Genomic DNA, 19,343 nt, shown 5'->3' with positions numbered 1-19,343 from the left:
AAGGATTTGGGGTTTGATCTGTGTCTGGGTACAGGATTTTCGTGGTGGTTTATGTGTTTTTCCTAAGGTGACGATTTCAGGAAAACTATAGTAAACTATTGTCAGGTTGTGTGTCTAGGTGATAGAACTGAATATTGGGTAAGGTCAGGGAAGGTAGTTAGTTTTGAGTTGATGCAGGATAGGTCCGTACAGGAGATAAGTACTTAAGGGTGTTTCTTGTTTTCAGGATGGATCCAGGAAGTAGCGGCACGAATTTTGGGGAGGATAGGCCAGGACCTTCCAGCATAGGTGGAGGAGATACAGATGCTGTACTGCACAGTGTCACTCAGCAGGTGATGGTTGAGATGGCCAGAAGTTCTGGGGAGCTTGGCTGTTCGATTGAGCAGTTTACGCGTATGAAACCCCCATCATTTGCTAGAGGAGATAACCCGATTGTAGCTGAGAATTGGGTCTAGGATATCGAAGAAACATTGGTAGTGCTTCCATGTACGGATGACCAGAAGGTAGCATTTGCCACATTTAAGCTGATAAGGGAGGCAAAGGGCTGGTGGAGAGCAGCGCGTCTGATAGAGGAGCAGAGGCCGGTTCTAATGCCAGTAACGTGGGACTAATTCAAGGAGCTGTTCTTTGAGCGATATTTCCTTGCTATCGTTCGGAGTGCGAAGGCTGCATATTTTCTGCATTTGGTATAGGAGCAGATGACTGTATCACAGTACACGACTCGGTTTGTCGAGTTGTCGCGTTTTGCTCCACATCTAGCACCTAATGAAGAGAATAAGGCAAGAAAGTTTGAAGAGTGATTGAGGCAGAATTTGTTTGAGCAGGTGATTGGTTTCAGGGCTCAGACATTTACAGAGGTTGTAGATGGAGCTGTGATCATTGAGAGTGGTATATAGAGGGGTGTAACAACTCAAAGTCAGAGGAAGAGGCCTGCGCCTCAGGGTTTTCAGGCTGGCTCTAGTAAGGGCCCATGGAGAGAAGGTCGCGAGAGGGGAGACCAAGGGCAGATGGCGGGACCTCGGGGAAATCAAGGTGCATCGATCATCTCGGTATGTCAGACGTGCAAGAGACGCCATCCGGGGGAATGCCGGGTAGGAAGTGATGTATGTTATCGATGTGGGAGGCACGGCCACATGGCACATGCATGTCCAGGTTCGCCAAACTAGGTCCCAGCCCCTAGGCCCTATCGAGGAGGATATCAGGCAGCTCAGGGAGGATATTAGATAGCTCAGGGAGGATATTAGGTGCCTCGTGGTGGCCAGTAGAGGAATGTGGCCTCAGCGAGAGTATACACCCTGACGCCGGGTGATGTAGAGGCTGCTACGGATGTGGTGACAGGTACATTTACTGTTTTATCTCATCCAGTTATTGTTCTCTTTGACTCGGGTGCTACTCATTCTTTCATTTCTGCATGTTAAATTATCTGAGAGTGAGACCCAATCGTTAGATATAGCATTGTTAGTAGCTACGCCATCAAGATCAGTGATCAGATGTCAGAGGGTACTTAGAGATTATCCAATAGAAATTCAGGGAAAAGTACTACCAGCAGATCTGATTGTGTTTGATATGTGTGGTTTCGATATAATACTGGGTATAGACTGGTTGGCTGCCAATCACGCCAGCATTGATTGTTTCCAGAAAGAAGTAATTTTTAGACCTCCTGCAGAGTAGGAATTTAGATTCGTTGGTTCACGGGTACGTGCTCCAACGTAATTAGCGTCCGCCGTGCAGGCGAGTGGATTGCTTCTGGATGGAGATCAGGGGTTTATAGCATTTGTGAAAGAAATATCTGAAAATGAACTGAAGATTGATAGCACTCCGGTAGTACGGGAATTTCTAGATGTTTTTCCAAAGGAGCTACGAGGGTTGCCTAATGTGCGCGATGTAGATTTTTCTATAGATTTACCTCCAAGGACTGCGCCGATCTCTAAAGTCCCGTATCGTATGACTCCAGCTGAATTGGGAGAATTAAAAGAGCAGTTGCAGGATTTGTTGAACAAGGGGTTTGTACGACCCAGTGTATCGCCATGGGAAGCTCCAGTGTTGTTCGTAAAGGAGAAAGACGGGTCCATGAGGATGTGCATTGATTACAGAGAGATAAACAAGGTTACTATTAAGAATAAATATCCTCTACCCCGTATAGATGATTTGTTTGATCAGCTCCAGGGTACACGGGTGTATTCCAAGATTGACCTTAGATCCGGGTATCATCAAGTGAGAGTAAAAGCAGAAGACGTTGTGAAGACAGCCTTCAGGACCAGGTACGGGCACTATGAATTTCTCATTATGCCGTTTGGTCTGATGAATGCCCCGGCTGTGTTCATGGATTTGATGAATAGAGTATTCCACCAATATCTAGATCAGTTTGTAGTAGTTTTCATTGATGATATACTGGTGTACTCGAAGAGTTTTGAGGAGCACGAGGTACATTTGAGGCAGGTGCTACAGACTCTCAGGGAGGAGAAGCTTAATGCCAAGTTTAGCAAGTGTGAATTTTGGCTAGCGAAGGTGGCATTTTTAGGCCACATGATCTCAGGGGATGACATTTCAGTGGATCTCAGCAAGATTAATGCAGTGGTAAATTGGGCTAAGCCGAGGAATGTGCAGGAAGTTAGGAGTTTCTTAGGATTGGCAGGTTATTATCGTCGTTTTGTTGAAGGGTTTTTAGCCTTGTCAGGTCCTCTCATGCGGTTGACTAGGAAAAATGCCAGATTTGTGTGGGATGAAGAATGTGAGCAGAGCTTCCAGGAATTAAAGCAGTGGCTCATCACTGCACTAGTTCTAACGATTCCATCGGGAGGCGATGGTTATGTTATCTACAGTGACGCGTCCTTGAAAGGGCTTGGTTGTGTGTTGATGCAGCAGGGTAGGGTGGTGGCGTATACGTCTAGACAGCTGAAAGAATATGAAAAGAACTACCCTACTCACGATCTAGAATTGGCTGCGGTGGTGCATGCACTGAAGATCTGGAGGCATTACCTTTGTGGTGAGAGGTGTGCGATATTTTCTGATCATAAAAGCCTAAAATATATCTTTACACAGAAAGAGTTGAACATGCGACAAAGGAGGTGGTTCGAACTCATTAAGGATTACGAATGCACCATCAGTTACCACCCAGGTAAAGCAAATGTGGTGGCTGATGCTTTGAGCCGTAAATTAGGAGACGCAGCATATCTAGCAGCAGTAGTCCAGCATCCGATTCAGATGGACTTAGAGAGACTCGGAGTGGAATTAGTGGAAGATGATTCCCAGGCGCTTATTGCCAGTGTGATCGTATAGCCTACATTATATGAAAATATTAAAGCTGCTTAGAGAGATGACCTAGAGTTAGTGGAGGTGTTTGTTAGAGTACATGATGGTTAGGGGGAAGAGTTCAGTATTTCTGATGATGGGACTCTGAGATTTCGCACCAGATTGAGTGTGCCTGCAAATGACAACATCAGGAGGACAATTTAGAGGAAGCACACAGATCTCTATACACTGTTCATCCTGGCAGTACGAAAATGTATAGGGATTTGCGAGATTCCTTTTGGTGGAGTGGCATGAAGAAGGAGATAGCAGAATTTGTGCAGCAGTATTTGACGTGCCAGTAGGTTAAGGCTGAGCAACAGAGGCCCGTTGGTCAGTTGTAGCCACTTTTCATTCCTGAGTGGAAGTGGGACCACGTGTCCATGGATTTTATTACTAGGCTGCCGCTAGCATTGCATGGACCGAATGGCATCTGGGTGATAGTTGATAGACTGACGAAGAGAGCTCATTTCTTGCCTATTAAGGTCAGCTACCCTATGAACAGGTTAGCAGAGATATACATACAGGAGATTGTTCGATCCCATGGAGTTCCAGTATCCATAGTCTCGGATCGTGATCCACGTTTTATATCACGTTTCTGGAGGAGTTTGCAGGAGGCACTAGGGACTCAGCTAGCATTCAGCACTGCTTTCCATCCTTAAGCTGACGGTCAGACAGAGAGGGCCATTCAAGTACTCGAGGATATGTTGCGGGCGTGTGTTTTGGATTTTAGGGGTAGTTGGACTCAGTATTTTCCATTGGTGGAATTTGCTTACAATAATAGCTATCAGGCTAACATCGGCATGGCCCCTTATGAGGCATTATATGGCAGGAAATATCATTTTCCTCTATTCTGGGATGAAGTGGGAGAAAGACAAGTTTTGGGTCCCAAGATAATACAACAAGCGTCCGACAAAGTCTGATTGATTAGAGAAAGAATCAGTACAACACAGAGTCGGCAGAAAAGCTACGCAAACACTCGCGGCCGAGAGTTGGAATTTGATGTGGGAGATCGAGTATTTTTGAGGATAGCTCCTCTGAAAGGAGTTATGAGGTTTGGAAAGAAGAGTAAGTTGAGCCCTAGATATATTGGCCCTTTTGAGATACTTGAGAGAATAGGGTCAGTTGCCTATAGGCTAGCATTGCCGCCAGCTTTAGCTCGAATTCATGACGTGTTTCATATTGCAATGTTAAGGAAATACGTTTCAAACCCATCCCACATCATCAGTTATGCAGAGATTGAGTTTAAGGATTCATTGGCATATAAATAAGTACCAGTACATATTTTGGATAGGAAGGTTCAGACTTTACGTACTAAAGAAATACAATTAGTTAAAGTTTTGTGGAAGAATCATGCCATAGAGGAAGCTTCTTGGGAACTTGAGGAGCATATCAGACAGAGGTAGCCATAGTTGTTCCAAGAGGAATAGAGATACCACGTAAAGTATAATAGTTAAATAAATTTCTTTTGCAGGTACATGTATTAATTTTGGTTAGTAGATAGATTTTACTTGTATATGTGTAATTTCCCAGAACATAGTATGTAACCACGGTATTCCTCCGCCATAAGTGAGGGCAGGTAATAAAATAAGTAGACTCGTTCTTCTTTACGAGATGATGGAATTAATAGATAGAGATATACAGATAGCAAATTTCGAGGACGAAATTTTATAAGGAGGGGAGAATGTAGTGACCCGAAAAGAATAATAGTATTTTAATAAAGGGGGAGAGAAAATGGAAACATGAACAGAAGAAGGCTGTAGAAGTTCATCGACGACATTGCACTTTGGAGGAAATAAATTCAAAGAAATTGCCAAGCTTCATTGACAAATACAGGGCTTCGTCGACGAGAAAATACCGAGAGACAGTTTTAGGCTACTCTGAATTTTGTTGACGAATACAGAGTTTTGTCAACGAATTTACTGAAGGACTCGTCGACGAGGTGATGTGTCTCGTCGACGAATTTGTCCCTATAAGTATTGAAAAACTGTATTTTTATTCAGATTTTAAGCTTCTCTCTCTCTCCCCTCTCTCACTCCCATGAACCCTCTCCCTTCTCTCTTCGATTTCGGCCCCACCAGTCGCCGGATCGACAATTAGAAGCTACCACGACGCTTTTGGCGGAGTTCTCCACAAGTCTGCTGGAGCGGATCGTCAGGAAAATGAAGTTGGATTTCATCCCAAATCTAGGGTAAGGTCTTTTATTCAATTTTTGGCCAGGAAATATTGATGTTTAGTTCTGGGATTTATGATTTTCAGGGTGTTAAGTGGAGAACCCTGCGGATGTTGGACCCATTATAGTAGGGGATTTTTAACACGAAACAGGTAAGGGAAATATGCTATGCTAGTTAAAGTAGAGATTTTTAGTAAAATATAGTATATGTTCCTGGGTTTTCAGAGCATGAATTTATATAGCTTATCAAATTATGTTTAATGAATTTTAATTGTGTGGCATGAGAATATTGATAGAGCACATAATTTTATATAGTTTCTTACAGAATTATGTTTTACAGTATTTAAACAGAAAGATACTTTATAGTATTTTTAGGATCATATTTACAGTATATACAGATAGGGAAATGTATTTATAGTTTTCATAGTACCATGATTATACAGTTCTACAGAACCATGACATACAAAAACACAGTTTATATAGAAATACAGTTAATACAGAAATGCAGTTTATTACAGCGTCATGATTAATATAGTTATACAGAATCATGGTAAAACAGATAGATTATATATAGAAGTGTATTATATAGTATTAGACCCTGTTGGACCATACAGTTACAGAGCACGGTACCGTAGCTACACACAGTTTATAGAGTGCAACCACCTATTCTCATAATACGTGGTATAAAGGTTGATCACATAGAGTCCATGAGTGGACAGACTCCCCATTAGATATGGGTAGAGGAGGGCTGATCAGACCATGGAGTATAGTGATTTATTCCTGGTTGGCCAATCAGGGTAAATCCTGCCTACGGGCTGTATAACCCAGTCATAAGGGGTTAATAATGACACACAATATTCCACAAGGGAAATTCTACAGTTACTATTATATTTATACAATTTTACAGAAATAGAAAACACACACACACACACACACACACACACACACACACACACACATATATATATATATATATATCACTAGTATTTTACATGGAAACCCAAAGTACAGAAATGTTAAACAACAGGAAAAGACGAAGACTATATTTCTATCATTGTGCTTTACAGATTCATTGTTACATGATTATATGAAAATAGATTTGCATAGTATTGTAGCTCATTCACCACACACTAGTGATAGCATATTTTGTCTTACTGAGCTTTGGCTCACTCTAGTGTTGAATCATTTTTCAGGTGATCTAGGTAGGCGAGCAGACCAGGCTCGCAGATAGAGGGGCTTCAGTAGTGCCCTGTCAAAGAGTGAGCATCATTTCTGGGAGCGTTTTTGTACAACCCTCACTAGTTGAGGATATTTTGGGGATACAGTTTCATTTGTATATTTGGAAAACATTTCAAAACTCTGGTATTGTAGATAATGGTTTATGGTTATGTTTATGTGATTTCCGCTTCTTGCTGCTCAAGTTTATGGCTGGGTTTACTCCAGTATGGTATCAGAGCATGTAGATTGTGGTTATATAAAAAAAAAAAAAAAAAAACCTCATTTATTTAAGCAGGTCGTTACACTGAATCTATTAAAAGAAATGATTCATGATGACATAAATTGGCGAAAAAGGATTCATGTAGTCGACCCCACCTAGTGGGACTTAAGACTTGTTTTTGTTGTTGTTGTTGTATTGATTAAGTTACTCTAAATTTGAGTTATGAATTAAAAATTTGAAGTTATGAATTAAAAAATTAACTCATCTCTCAAGTCTTATCCTAGGTCCCTTCCTATCAATCCTTACTCTTTTTTTTAGGTTTCGTTTGGTTTGCGAAATGTATATTCTCGATGATAGATTAATTATATAAAAAATTACGTTGTTACTATAAAATAAATAACAAAGTGAAACTGTTAGCTTTGTTGTGATCCCAAGAGGGGGGTGAATTGGTATTTTTAAAATTTAATCCCTAGATAAAGATTCTAACACCAATATATTGACAACCCTTTGGTCAATCTAGTGCAAGTAATCAAAATGTATACTGAAAAGTAAATAGAACAATTTAATCAAACACACATGCACCATAGAACTGTAAATGAAAGGTGACATGCAGAAATGTTACCAAGGTTTGACCAATTGCCTACGTCCCCGCCTTGGCTAACAAGCACAAGGATTACCACTATACTTGCTCACTTAAACAGGTGGAGCGGCACCTATACAAACCAGGTCAATTAGCATAAGACTGACCTCAACCTTTACAACTAGGTCAATTAACACAGGGATTACCTCAACCTACACAATCCTTACCGGGCTGGATTACAGCCCCCTCAGGCCACACATGGAAATACAACAATATTCGCTCAAATAAATGGTACCGAAATAGTGCTTTCACATAAAGCAGATATGTACCCAAATACGCACATTCACATACACTTCAATAACATGTATGTAGTGTAAGTTCAGTAATACAAGTTTTGTGCAATCAATACTCAACACAGTATAATCAGTATGATGCTCCAGAGTATTCAACACAAGCAATGACTTGGAATTTAAACAAGATATTTCAATAACAAAATAATATTCCAAGTATACGAATCAGATAATCAAACTAGTTTAAGAAAATTTTCTTCAATGTAATATGCACAAAACTAGTTTGAAAATATTTGCTTGTTTGAAAGAATTTTTGCACACAAAAAATCAAGCTATTGGATGTTTGCAACAAAGATGCAAATACCCTAAGCTTCCTTAGTTTATCCCCACACAAGATTTATAATATAAAAATTCGTGGGATAAACTTAAGCTAAACTCCCCAACAAGAATATCTCAATCACACAAACAAGTAGGAGTATTTAGCAAGATTTAGTAATCACAATCACACAAAAAGAACTCTCACAATCTTAGAATATATCAAATGAATGGAAATTTGAGAGTGTTTGGCCAAAAAGAGTATTTTGAAAAGAGAGGATATTTTGGCTAATCAATGTGCTAATCTATAGCTAATCTTGCAAATGAAGTCATATTTATAACCAGGGCTAAAAATATAACCGTTTGGGATATGATGGGAATAATTTAAAAAGTCCCAAATGATTAAAATATAATTAGCTCGAAATAACCCTGTTTACCCGCGGTTAAACTAATTTTAACCGGGCGAGGTTCGGGTGGCTGAACCTTGGTTCAGTCGCCCGACCTAACTCAGTGACAAAAGGTGTTCAACACAGTTCGGTCACCCAGATAGTGCTTCGGCAGCCCGAATTAAAGTTAGTAACATTTGTTTGTGACTTGGGGTGCGCGGTCCAATGTTTGGTGGCCCGAACCCTTGTGTTCGGTCGCCCGGGGGCCTTTTTGAACTAAAATGATAGGTCGCCCGAGTTGGTGAATTGTCCCTTTCGAAACATTCAGGCGCCTGAGGAAGATAAGTATATTTTAATTCGGTCGCTCGAGAGCCTGGTCAACATTTTGACTTATCAACATTCGGGTGCTCGAGGAGTTTTGTGCTCCAAGGGTTCACTCGCCCAAGCTCTTTCAAGTTGCTTAGATTTTTTCAATTTTAGCACAAATTTAACACTCATGTACATTATATGATGTGTGTGTGAGTGTTGGGACCTAGAGTCATACTAGGGTCTTTTCAAGGGCCATTTTGATATAGTCCCAAAAATCCGGCGTTGGTCGACCGAAGGTGCCCTAAGGTCATTCAGCCCCTATGGTCATTTTGAGCTTACCATATATCCAATATACATGATGTGCAAGTAAGATAAATACATACCACATCTAAGTTACTATTACAGACTCATATTACAAATATTGAATTTACAATTACAAAGTAAAAGGTCTTCAGGGTCTTCTAGTTGCTTCAAGTGTCATTCCTTGGGATATTCATCTGAATTTGCATATACACTCGAAAACCATTAAATACATAAGTATTTGTTATTATCAAAACTAGGTGTAACCAATAAGGTCAATAGAAATATTTTACGAATTCATAAAAATGAATAGATAAGAAATAATTATTCTCAAAATTTCATTATGCGAATGACAATTGCTTTCTTATTACATGTTGAATAAAATAATTAGAAATATATAAAGAATAACTATTCTCTTAATTCCCAAGATTTAAACTATATTTCATCTTATTTCAATAAATAATTATTCCACCAAACCAAACAAATAATTTTTTTCATTTTATTCTAATGTCTGTGTGTATAATTCCATTTATTCCTTAAAAAAAACTCGTATACTCGAAGGGTCTGTTTGGATAAAAAAATTTTACTTGGAAAAAGGAAAGGGAAAAAAAATAAGAAAGAAACTCATAATTCTTTTATATTAAATTCTATTAAAAATGGGATTTTGTTTTTATATGATAAAAAAATTTTAAAAAATAAATATTAATAATGTGTAAAATCAAATTTTTGATTATGAATTTGAAATATTTTTATTTTCTTTCTTATTTTTCTCGATAACCAAACACGAAAATACGGATTCTTTAATATATATTTTTTTAAATATTTTTCAATTTTGAAACAAAGTCTAAAAAATAAAAAATAGATTATCTTGAAGATGGAGTGGGGCCGGGCAACAAAACCTTATCCAGTACATCATCACCAGGCCTAAGACCGCCCATCACCGTCCATTTGTTTGACTCTGGCAAGTCTAACTAGACAAAACTGATGAGTCCCATTATTTTCTTTGCTTTTTCAAAAATTTATTTTTTGGAACTTTGCAAGTAAATGCCACGTCATGTCCCAAAAGAATGAAGCAGTTGGAAGAAAATACATATGGATAGAGTGTCGGCACACTGGAAAACCCCTTTTCCCCAAATTTTTCATATATATATATATATATATATATATATATATATTAAAAAAATAATAAAAAAACATCTTATTTTTCAAGTTTACAATATTTTATAATAAAATTAAAAATTAGTAAAAAGTTTGGATATTATTTACTTGTAAAAATGTGTAATGCGATATGTTTGCTTTTGAATCATAACGACTACTGACAATAGATATTTCGACTCTCGCATAGTTGAAGAGCGCATAAAATGCGACAGTTGGTCTGAAATGCAGAACCCCGTGAATCATCAAGTCTTTGAACAACCCTATTTTGTAATTATTTAAATTTAAATATGAAAGTTAAAAAAATTATTGTTTCTTATATTTTTATATTCTCATATAATTTTTTTAAAAAAAGCTAGAAAATAGTGCATGATTTTGTACTTATTCAAAAATCTAAAAATAAAAAATAAAAAATATTTTTTACAGCTAAAAAAATCCTTCATTTTCTACCTTTTTAATATTAATTTTGAAAAACTACAAAATATGTTGACATTTTTATAATTATTTAGAAAGATATAAAAAATAAAAACTATTTTCTACAATTAAACTAAATCTTTAGTTCGGTAGCGATACAACTCCAGAAATTATTTCTAATATATTCTTCATGTGTGTTAAAGACTAAACAATGGCACATTCATCCTTTCATAGTTACACATTTAAAGCTTCACTAATACTTAACTATTCAATAAGATAACCTACTTTCTTACCAAACTACTTTTACCGTTTTAAAAGTTTAACTTATGCATATTTATCGCACAACAAAAATGAAATATGGGTCTCGATTGGGAAACCCAAATGGTATTAATTAAGAAGTTGAGATTTTAAATTGTGATCTCAAGTTGAAATCTAGAGGGTTTGCACTGTGAGAAAAAACTTTTTGGGTCTGTTTGGATCAACGATTTTACGTGAGGGAAAAAAAAAAAGAAAATTTATCTTCTCTTATATTCTCATTCTCTATTAAATACTGTTAAAAATAAAAGTTTATTTTAACACTACTAAAAATTTTTAAAAAATAAAATAAAATACTAATGATGTGTGAAATTAAAATTTTGTTTATAGATCTAACATATTTTTTATTTTCCTTCCCATTTTTTTAATAGCCAAACATAAAAAGGAGGGTTCTTCACATTTTCCTTTCGTTGCGCTAAAACTTTCTGAGTTCCAAACGGGCCTTTGGGTTTTGGCAAATTGCAACAACTACAAGAGCTTAGGAGAACCATAATACTTTTTTTGCAATTTTTAATGGAGAAAATACCCATTCTGGAACCATCCAAATGGCAAATGTAATCCCCAAGAAAGCAAAAAAAATAAAAAATAATAGAGAAATGAATCAGCAAACCACAACCAGCTAGTCAATTCAAAATCCAAACAAGGAGCAATGCTTACCAAGCAAGTTTATACGAGTCAGCCGTCAAACCAAGAAAGTGCTAGGATGCATCATATGGGGGAGCAGCCCACAGCCGGCCATCTTCTATTTTTCCTCAGTCATCTCTTTTCTCTCTGCCCTTTTCTAACTTTTCCAAAGAATGGAATCAATTGGCAAACTAGACTTCCCTGTTTGGTCCCTTTGGGATTTGCATATATATATGATTTGGACATCTCATTTGTTGCCTTACCATTATCTTTTCCCCCTTGACTAAGTTTTAACCCTTCAAATCAAGGGGAGATGAATGATTAGTCTTTTGATTCATTCTCCTTATGGAATTTATTGACATGTACTTTTAGAAAGGACACACTTTGTGAAACCCTAAATTTTAAAATAAAATTAATGCTCGTGCACAAGGCTCTCACGCCCACTGAGGATTTCGAAAGGACAAGATGTATATCGTCTAAATTATATATTTTAAAACATTATTTTTGTAATTAGAGCTTGTGTATTTCAAGTTTAGGTCTAGTATCCTTATTGTAGAGTTAAAACTCTACATGCATAGATAGCCATACCTAAAATAAAAAATAAAAAAAATAGTTATATACTATATGCATGATTTGGGAAGCCAACTCTTGACTTCAAATATTTTGCTATGTCTCAGTGTATAATACTTATGCTCTATGGGTTTATTTAAAACTCCAATTAATAGGAAAAAATGATTTTGAGATGTCCTTAGCTCTCTTGATGCCAAAAATGGAGCCTTAATTTCTGCATTTATAGACCATTGTTAACCATTTACAACCAAGTGGAAGAAAAGTTATATATATAAACATAAATGTTGTATATATATATATATATATATATATATATATGTGTGTGTGTGTGTGTGTGTGTGTGTGTGTGTGTGTCACGTCTCGAACTCACGGATGAGTCCTAGGTGTGAATATAGTAACATAACATCTTTTTGTATCAATTAAAACATACATGATACTAAACTGAATGAGGGTCCGACCTTGTGGGATACACGTACATCCTATACAAATTCACATGCATATCTATACTCATCAAATACGTAGCAGAAATATTCTTTCTATACATACATCATACCATACCAGAGTCTATACATAACTAGAATATACGTTCCCAAAATACAATACATACTCCGGATGTCTACAAAACCCAACAATGACAACTCGATTACAAAACTCGTACTTACACAGGTACTAGATGCAGCTAACCGACACCTATGCTTTCGGACGCTAGGATGCAATTTTCAGCTACCCCGAAGGACTTGAAAAATATTTGTATATTTGGGGTGAGACACCTCTCAGTAAGGAAGAAAGTAGGTTATATCAGTGTGTGACATACAAGTGTTATTTCAACATAAAACATAACACAATATAGTTCCAGTATTTTCACAATTCAATTCCAGTACACCCGATACCAAACATACGGTCAGTGTCATCACACTCAAGCAAACGATATCTTTCAATAACTGAAGCCTCACAGTGATATCATGCCAGAACGGTGTCCACTCACACCCATTGGTGACCATCCGGAACAAACAGGTGATATTTCATACCCTCAGATATAGAGTTGGACACTCTCGTCCACGGTAATTAGCCGAGACATGGCATCAGCGTACAGTAATTAGCCGCACCTAATTGATTCAGCGTACGATAATTAGCCGCCCTTAGCTGATTTACAAAACCTGGAACAATTTTGGAACTCATGTTCCTATACTCATCAGCGTATGGTAATTAGTCATCAGTCATCCCTAACTGTTTTTACAAAACCCTATAACATTTTACATACATTATTTCATTCCACACTTATTTGAGTATACAACAAATCATATTGTTTTCAATTCGAGAAATACAATTTAATACAAATACATGTACAGTCATCTCAATACTAACATTTTATACCACATATGATTTTCCAATAGAAATAAAAATGATACCTGAAATCCCTAATTTTTTTCAAAAATTGTAACTCGAAAATCCCGCATTTTTAACTCATAGATTTTTCCAAATAAGAAACCAAAACATACATACGATTGTAAACTACAGGTTTACCAATACCAATTTCAAAAATAACTGATATAAACAGAATCCCCTTACCTTTTCCCGAATATCAAAATACGAACTCTACGATTTCAAAACTACGAACCCAGTTCCCAAAACCTAAACATCCAAGAACTATATTTCACTATAATTCTTACTACTACACATATTCAGAAACGAAATTGAAATCGGACCCTTACCTTGTTTTTGGGTCAAAACCCGAAAATCCCCAAAACGACTTTTCGATCCACTAAAAATGTAGAGATTCTCCTTCTAATCCACGTGGTAACGTTGGATCATTGATTCTGGCAACTAACGACCTGAAATCCTAGAGAGAGAGAGAGAGAGAGAGAGAGAGAAGTTTCGAGTTCTAGAGAGAGAGAGAGAGTGTGTGTGTGTTTTAGCTTTCTTAGCAATGAAGTAAGTGAAACAGATATTTATAATCCCTTTGACCTTGCCAACCTCATCGATGAAACAACGCCTTCGTCAACGAGTCATCCACACGTTTCGTCAACGAACCGGCTCCTTCGGCGATGAATCCTATTACGATATTTTACAACACATTCGGTATCTCTTCATTCGACGAGACTCTGAATTTCGACGACGAAGAGTACGAGGGCCTTCGTCGACGAGAACAATGGCTTCGTCGATGAAGCCTGCAAAATTTACCTTTTTACCCTTTCATTATTTAGTCAATCTACGTATCTCGGATTGGGTTTTTACAATATATATTGCCCCCCCCCCCACCTTGTGTATTTTCCCTTTATAAATGTTTAATTTGGTTTATTGTTTCTTTGGATAAGGGGTTAGGGGTTACTCTTCCTTTACGAGGCATTTATGCCCATCTATTTTTCTCCTAAACATCAAATATCTTAGGAATTACATGTCTTTAGTTTTAAAGAAACCCAAGATTTCATTTCTTAAGTCAGCAATAAATCATTAAAAAGTATGAAAAAACTTTGTCCTAATCAAAGATTTTAAACCTCTAATTTTTATTAATTTAAAATTATATTTAAATAATCATAACTTCATTTGGAGAATGAATTTCAGGTCTCGAAGGCCTCTCCCAAACATAAAATAATTTTTAAAAAAATTAAAGTTAAAATTTTTTTAAAAAATTGCCCCTCTATGTAACGACCTGATTTTTCATGCCATTTTTTTTTCCACTTAAACATATATAGCAAATCTCCCTGTATTATTTGCTAAACACATCTCAGGCCCAAGGGAACACTAAGGAAACTCTGTACGCAATACATTCCTAAGCAGCGGTACATATAAAACTGTATACTATATTTACAATAGAATAAATCTAGAAAGTCCCAAAATATACATCACAAAATACCCAGTGACATCAATCAAAAATTTTGGGATCTATCTCAAACAACCAACACCCAAGACACACTCACCCTTCCAAAAAGGGCAGCGCAAGAACTTCTCTACCCATGAGCCTGATATGCTCGCCTAGTTAGATCACCTGAAAAATGTTAAGTCACTGGGATGAGACAACGCTCAGTAAGAAGAAATATGCTATTATTAGTGTGTGGCAACTGAGTTACACATGTGATATACTGATATAATACTAAAATTGTAAAATTGATAGTCTAATGTATCGTACAGATTACATTTATTATAATTTAAAATACAATTGTATATCTGAATTTTCTAGTTACACTTAATTCTAGTATCATAGTAAATCTACTGCTGTACTGTAAATCTGTATATATATATATATAAACAACTGTGATAATACCCTGGAATCTAAATGTCATGATTTAACCCCTTATGATAGGGTTGTGCGGCCCGTAAGTGGGACTTAACTCTGGTTGGCCTACCAAGTAAGTCAATCTAAAACTCTACCAATCAACAATCTGGCCCACTGCAGTCTCGCCGGGCACGATACTACTCTACTTCGTTAAACCGGCCACCTCAACCCAACTCTCTAGGGAGACTGCAATCTCTCCTAGCACGGTAGACGGAATCCATACACTATCTGAGATATGTGGTTGCACTTTGATCTGAAATTGCAACGGTACGTGCTCTGCTGTCTGAATCTGACTAAATATTTCCTTAGGGTCTGATACTATTTAGTACTAATATATATAATTATCTTACTGTTTTTACCATGATTTTGAAATAACCATAGCATGTTTAAATTGATCTACATAATCTAAATTTCTGACTGAATAACTGAATGTTATGGTTTTGAAGTCATGACATTCTAAATAATACTATAAATCATATTTTATGAAAACTGCATATCAATATTTTCTGCTAATAAACTGTAAAACATGATATTAGTAAAATTGTATAAATACTATACTAAACTGTAATAAACTCATGCCCACAATTGAGTAATTAAATTTCATGCTCTAAAATTTGCATCTCCTGATATAATAATAATATTCTGGAAAACTGAATAATAATATTGATATATACATAATTTTCTGGAAACTTTCTAAAATTCTTAACATAACATATTTCTCTTACCTATTCGACTGGGAGACTGGCCTCCACTCAACTCTCGCACCCTTGGTGCACCAACCCCAAAAACCTGCATTTACATATACATATTTTCCAGAAACTCAATATACACATATTTCTTAAGATTGCTTATTCATAATTTCTTGAACTATAATTACTTGGGCTCCCGAATAGATACCTGCTGGGGTCCTCAACCTATGACTATAGGGGCCCAAAACACCCTATTCCTGAAAATATAACACCCCAAATTTATTTCACAAAATACTAGTATATTCTCATAGTATACAAAATCTAACCCCAAATAATACTGGTAATATTGAAAATATCTAAAAATTCACTTACCCAAATTTTAGGATGGTTCCCAAACTGCTCAAATTGAATTTCCGCTCCAGTTAGGTTGTAGAGAATCTTCCTAAAATCCTTGTGGTAGCTTCTGATCGTCGAACCGGGAAGAGACAGAACTAAAATCTTAGAGAGAAGGCAAAGAAACCGTTTTATAGAGAGAGAGAGAGAGAGAGAGAGAGAGAGAGAGAGAGAGAGAGAGAGAGAGAGAGAAGGAAGAATTATAAAATGAATTTCCCATCAAAAATCCATTTTAGGGCTATATATAAAATGTTGTCCATGTGGCCTCGTCAACGAGTCCATGAAGGTGGTTCGTCGACGAATCCTTACTTCTTGTTGACGAAATTCAGGTCCAGAAAACTATCTTCTCAGTATCTTCTCGTCGACGAAACACGTGTCAACGTCGACGAGCCTAAGATGACAATTCGTTGACGAGACCCTCTCCTTTTCTATGAAATTTCCCTTTTATTTCCTTTTCTTATTATTTAATTACTATAAATTCTCCGAGTCTTTACACTCTATCTCATAAAATCATTGACCAAAAAAAAAAAAAACTTAATATATATATATATATATATATATATATATATATATATATAGAGAGAGAGAGAGAGAGAGAGATCCATTGTGTTGACTTGCAAGTAATTTGGGAGTGGCTGCAGTCATCCCCTCCCTCCCAGAAGTTGCTGACCTAATTAATTTCTCTTCACTTTATAAATGTTAACAAAAATAAAAATAAATTGATAAATTTGTACATCTTTAAAAATTTGGAAAAAAAAAAAAAAAACTACTCTTACAAGCAAACAAACCCTTAATTTTTCTAATCATTTCCCAAGAAACACCCGTATTTTAATGAAAAGACACAATCTTTTAATTAATATCCTCAATACATAATACGTGCATAATTTTTTAGCTTTATAATTAATATAATTTAATATTTAATTAATAATTTAGCGATTATACAATATAAAACACAATATTCCATGATCCAAAATTATTTTTGACATTTTTTAAATCGCACTTAGTTTAATAATAATACATATATGGGCGTAGATCGGCTTAAGGAAAAACAAAATTAAATTCGTACAGAATAATGTATGCTGCATGCCTGCCCAAGACCCAACAAAACAAAAACATGTTTAGTGGCTAAACAGAGTATTACTACTCATCATGTCTGTCTCTAAGTACAATTAAGTACTTATAAATAAGTCCTTCTTGGTTAATTCCATCCAAAGAGCTTTAATTATGTCGTAAAAGTACTTTCATATTAATACAATAAAGTATTTGTGCATGATCACATACATAATTTAAGTGTATTAATTAAGCATTAGTCTATGCACATATACACATTTACACACAGTCGTTTCATATTGGAAAACCCACTGCACTGATCAAATAAATAATTCATTAAAAATATTTACTTTTTTATTTTTTCAAAAAAAAAAAAGTAAAAGTACAAAGCAGGACTGCACATGGTCCAGCTTGGTTTTTTAAAAATAGTTTAATTCAGTCATTTTATTGGAAAATAATATAAAATAGTGTTTGACAATATAATTTTTGAGATTTGAATTTGAATTTTGTGAATCTGGAAAAAAAAATTATATAAAATATAATTTACATTACCATTCGTCCATATTCACATAACTTTAAATTCAAAACTCGAATTTCTTACTGACAAACGCAGGATAAGAAATGTTTGAGATCATAGAAATAAGAACAAGTTTTAAAATAAGTAGCTCAAATAATAATTAATTCGTTTATTTTTGGATCCCTCCAAACATCCCTACTAAGGAAGTCAACATTTTCAATCTTTATTTTTTCCATATTTAAAAAAAGAAAAAGAAAAAGTGCTTCTTTCACAGATTCATAATTATAAGTTTATAATCAAAGATAAATTTTAAGAGATGAAAATCTTCTTATATATATATATATATATATATATATATATATATATAGATGACCTATGCAGAGCTCTGTTTGGCTATGTAGGTAGCCAAGTAGTAGTAGCATTAAACTAGGGTTTGCTTCTTCTTTTGATAAATTGATTTGCATGGTTTACAAATCTGATTATGGGTTAGAAAAAGAAGGGCAGCAGATCTCAAGAGATAAGAGTCAACACTGAGACCACATCTGCTCAGAGCAAGCTGGCATCTACCTGATCTTGAATAATGAAAATAGCTTAAATTAATGAAAACAACGCCAGCCACCCCCCATTGGAGTTGGTTATGATCTCCATTATTATATTCCTCATGCCCTACCAATTTATGTCTCCAAAGTAATCGTCTAAGTTTATTTACTACTAGAAAAAATTACGTTAACCATGTGGATCAGATGTAGAAGAATGGCTTTCAAAATGGATGCTGCCACATTACCTCTCTTTTTAAGAGAGGGAACGAAGATTGTTCTAGCAATTTTGTGCCTGCTTTTTAATAATGGAATTCGATCCACTTTGAAAATGTGTTTCTTATGCAATTTTGTGAACTTAAAAAAATTTATATATATATATATATAAAGATTGTTTGAGTAATCTTGTATCTACTTTTTACTAGTAGAGTTCGATTCACTTTCGAGCATATGAAAATTTAGCACTTTTTAAAATGAAGACCTTCTAGAATGGGGCTCTTACGGAAGTTTGCAGAGTCAAAAATTTTACAGCTATATCTTTCGAACACTTACTTGCTTTACAACTCAATTAGTGTGACATCATGTGAATTCTTAAAAAATGATTAAGTGGATCAAATTTAATAAACTTGGATAGAGAATCCGAAATGATTTCTCTCTTTTAGGGTTTAGGATTGGGTCTAATAGCGCCACAAAACCACACTATATGTCTCTCCTACACTCACTCTCT

Source organism: Malania oleifera, chromosome 2 (genome assembly GCF_029873635.1).
Source record: "Malania oleifera isolate guangnan ecotype guangnan chromosome 2, ASM2987363v1, whole genome shotgun sequence".
Taxonomy (NCBI): Eukaryota; Viridiplantae; Streptophyta; class Magnoliopsida; order Santalales; family Ximeniaceae; genus Malania; species Malania oleifera.
The sequence above is the reverse complement of the archived record's forward strand: the minus strand, read 5'-3'. Positions refer to the sequence as shown.